At 38.5% G+C, this 4,465-nt stretch overlaps 1 long non-coding RNA gene across 1 annotated transcript; it reads left to right on the forward strand.

Annotated features, from left to right (window-relative positions):
• The first annotated feature begins 98 nt into the window (after positions 1 to 98).
• LOC115495935 (uncharacterized) lies at positions 99 to 1,227 on the forward strand. Its single transcript, XR_003961272.4, has 2 exons — positions 99 to 345; positions 927 to 1,227. It is a non-coding gene; the product is annotated as an uncharacterized lncRNA (long non-coding RNA).
• The last annotated feature ends 3,238 nt before the right edge of the window (positions 1,228 to 4,465 follow it).

Consider the following 4,465-nt stretch of genomic DNA (forward strand, 5'->3'; position numbering starts at 1 on the left):
TATCCTTACTTCCTTTAAACCATGGGGAGAAGCAGGGTCCCTCCCAGCCCTCGGACAGAGTCAGAATAGAGAGGCGCCCATTTCATTACTTTACTCACATAATTTTCATTAATTTCTGTCACACATTTTTCATATAAATGTTTGTACAGGGCACCACCTGAAAGATATATGAACATGGGTCTTCCTTCTGGCTCGGGTGTAGGGTAGCTATCATTGCTTCAAGCCATGCCAATGTTTTCTGATTATTGCTTAGGAATGCTGCCCTGTGCAGGAGTATCAGCCCACTGCTCTGGCCTGCAGAAGAGCTGCTCCCAACTTTGAACTAGCCAGCCTCATTCGCTGTAGGTGAGTAGCAAACCATGTCACCAGCCTCGACAACCTTCCTGCTTTGTGCACACATTCTTCTGGGTTGGGTAAATTCGATGCGCGGATCAGGAAAAGTTTCTGTATGTATGAAATGTCCTGAGTGTACCAAACCAACATTATGTCACTTGTCTGTGCTGGTGTCCTGGAACTCAGAAGCATAGAACCTGCCTCTTCATGTACCCCACACTACAGTCTGAGTACAGAGCCCCTTGTCTTCTTCATCTTTAAATATTTTTAACAGAAAAATAAAGTCATTAAAGTAGACAACAACATTTAAATCTCATTATTTATAATGTTCACTGGGTGTGCTACTCTTCAGTGTTATATCTCATTGGAAGAGTGATAAATCATATAAAATCTGTCCTCCTTCTGTTTGTCTGTATGTTGCACATCTTTATTCCCATCAGTCTTTGTTTTTGTTGCTCTTCTGGGCAGAGAAGGAATAGGTAGGGGATGGTTCTTGAGACATTTCCTCTTCTTTAGGTCTCAATTCCTCAATTTTATTCATAGAGTAAACAGCAAGACACTAACATGTACCCTGATATGACATTTCGTTTCAGGACCTGCAGAAGTAAGGACTTCTGATTGCTGCTCTGTAGAGGAATTGAAAGAGGTCTGCTGGAGCTCTGCGATAATGCCGAGACTTTTGTAATTACTCAGTTTCTGTAATTCTTGAAACTGGACCTTGTTATGTTCTCAGAACAGAATTATTCTTGGAACCCTGAGTCTCAGCACTAGAGAAGTTGGGTGATGGTATAACTGCTACAGGGAATTAAGTTACCGGAAGCTGAGCTGGAATTAAAGTCTTCATTAATTTTCAAGTAATTTTTCTCAATAAATTTTTTCATATAGATTGGAAAAGATAGACTCTTCAATATTTATACAGAGTAAACAACATTCTATCAGTTTCAGTGTAGGTAATTTAATTAATTTTATGGAATGTAAGACTTCTTGCTTATACCCAAGATAACCTCTGGAGAGGATTTGGAGTACTACACAAGCATCCCAGTCTTGTCAGTTAGAGTTTCATAGCAGTGTTGGACGTAGACATAGATGACTTCACCAGGCCAGGCAACCTGATGATGAAGTTCTCCTTAGCTGCTATGCACTCTGAAGGAAGATTTGATTTGATTTGATTTGATTTGATTTGATTTGATTTGATTTGATTTGATTTGATTTGATTGAGAGGGAAGTTGCATCCTTTTCAAGACCAACACATTTTACCACAGACTTTTTGGGTCAATCTGTATTCTTTTTAAAACCAGAAAAATTGTACAACTTTTATATGAATAGTTTTGGAGCCTTTCATTTAAAACATATGAATTCCATAATTTTCATTTAGCCTTCTTCATAGCTAATGCCAAGAATGAACACTGCAATTATAATAATGAAGAGGTCAATAATCAAAATAGAATCTTTTCTTTATTTCTGATTTCTTTGCTCTGATTGAATCTATTTTAAACCAGTCACCTTTTATGTGAGGTATCTAGAAACAGGAAGGAAAGTATAAGCAGGAATTTGCTAGATATGAATTTGTCTATAAGAGGACCAAAGATCTCCAAATACAGCACGTCTCAGTACAGGGCTATCCAGTAGGTACACTTGGCAGTTCTGTTCTGGATATTGCAATATCTGAAAGCTGAATTAAAGCTCAGGTCCTCACTGTGTGGGGATGATGCATCCAGACATTTATTTTAGTTTACAAGTATTAGGTTTCCTCCTTCTTTCCTTTACTTTCTTGATTTAGCTTGTTTGTACCTAATCCTAGGCTACCATCATGTGGCCACTTTGAGAATCTTCCCAAAAACCGGAAACAAAGGCTGATTACTCAGAGTCTGGAAAACAGCCAAGCACTGCCTGCACACAAGATGAAGGCTACTTAGAGATGTCTGAGGGCATAATTTTACTTCTTGATGGCAGTCATCCCTTATTTAGACATTCTATTCTTTGGTTTGTGTCTGTTTTATTCTGCGTTAATTATCCTCCCCTGCAAATACTAAAAAAGCCACTCTAATTTCAGAAGGAAAATTTTTCTATAAGTAGCAGCCTCGGGTCACTCCATACATTAAACTCTAAACCACATTTCTACCCACACATTTCAAACTCAGTTTCAAATCATCCCCATGTCAATCCCTTCTGTAAGTCCTCTGATATGGTCCCCCTCAACAGCCTTGCCTCTAGGTTGGACAGACATCAGTTTGACAGATGGATGGTTAGATGGCTGGATGGGCTCATCCAAAGACTAGAGCCAGGGCCTCAATGCCCAAGTGGAAATCAGTAACAAGTGGTGTTCCACAAAGGTCCATGCTTGGTGTTCCACAAATGTCCATGCACTATTTTACCTCTTCAGCAGTGCCACACCCAGTAAGATCAAGCGCACCCTTCAGTGAGTTTGTGGATGGTACCAGGCTGAGTGGTGCAGTTGTTGCATTAGAGGGAGGAGATGTCAACCAGAGGGAGACTTGAGGCCTGACAGCCTTGAGACTTGACAGCCTTGAGGAATGCGCTCATGTAAACTTCATGGAATTAACAAGGTTCTGGTCCCGGGCTGGGGCAATCCCCAGTGTCTGTGAACAGGTTGCTCAGAGAAGCTGTGGATGCTCCTTCTTTGGAAGTGTTCAAGATCAGGCTGGGGGCAGGGTTGGAGTAGACAATGTTTGAATATGCCTTCTTATCCAAACTATTCTTCGATTTTGGTATTTTATAGAATATTATTGCAGTAAACACTTTCCAAAGTTCATGCATCTGAGCTAGTATTTCAGACTGTTACTCAGCTATGGACACATCTGTTTCTATATATGTGCAGCTGTCAGGGTAGGAACAGGTAGGAACAGGTCACACAAGTCTATATTGTGAAGGAAGACTTTGCACCAAGTAAAATACTTATGGTAGACTCATTTTTATTCATTCAATGATAAAAACAATAATTTTTTAAAAACTACATGGTTAATATATTCATTGTAGAACCAAACTGGTTTTCTTCTCTGAGCACTTCATCAGGCAATAATCCACACTGGAGTTGGAGTCTACCACAATTTGAAAACTAAATCCAGTCTCCAACCAAAGTGGACATTTATTGTGGTCTTAACATTTCACCTTAGCCTTTTTCTCGATGTACAACAAATTTTTAAAAAGTGGAAAATTGGAAACAGTTTTTATAAGGACAATAGGGCAGAACAGCATTTTCCTCATTTGATAAGGGTAGTAGAACAGAACATCTTACTCTTATCAAGGACAGTAGAGCAGAAAAACACAGCCTTGAAGAAATAGATAAAGGATATAACTTAGGCAGACAGAAATCATGCAAAACGCAAGCAGGATGCCAGCTCAGCTCTGCCACGTTGACAAAACAGAAGTTATGCAGAGCAATGATATTATGCTTACTCAAACATGGGGACTGAGGGACAGCCACGTAAAAAGGACACGGGGCATGGAAGACAGAACCCAAAGAACCATGTAAGGGCTTCCCATGAAGGTTGTGATTATGTAAAATAAAATCAAGGAGGTGGGGATATCTAATGAATATGTAATCAGTGTGCATGGTACAATCTCTGTTCACCTGATACTCAGCACACTTGATTAGAGGAAATATCCTTGGGGTGACCAGCATGCTGCAATAAAGAATGCCTGCTTTCTAATACACAAAACTGTGCTAGAAGGTTTCTATCCAGCCAATTTCTATATCAGATTAAATAAAGGTTTTTAGCTGCAGATATTGTTAGTTCCTAGTACTAGATTTCATTTCAGTAATTTTAAAATAATTTATTATTTAGTATTTTTTCCCATAATTAAAGCTCCATATAGTGGATGTTAAACAAGACTTCAAAGATGGGATTAATTCCTAAAGTGTAGATTAAAACTGCATATTATATTCACCTATAATTTAGTTATGAGATTCCATGCTAATTTTAAACTCTGTGAACAGAAATTGATTCTTTCTGGCTGAAAATGAAGAGTGAGAAGAGTGCTGTTTTATCAGAATGTGTTTATTTTAATTGAAAATAATGACAGCTGAATTTAATTTGTGTAGTTAAAATTATCTTGACAGAAAAGATTGAAAATTCTATATTACAGAATTCCTTTGCCTTTCAAGTTACAG

Source organism: Taeniopygia guttata, chromosome 1 (assembly GCF_048771995.1).
Source record: "Taeniopygia guttata chromosome 1, bTaeGut7.mat, whole genome shotgun sequence".
Classification (NCBI taxonomy): Eukaryota; Metazoa; Chordata; class Aves; order Passeriformes; family Estrildidae; genus Taeniopygia; species Taeniopygia guttata.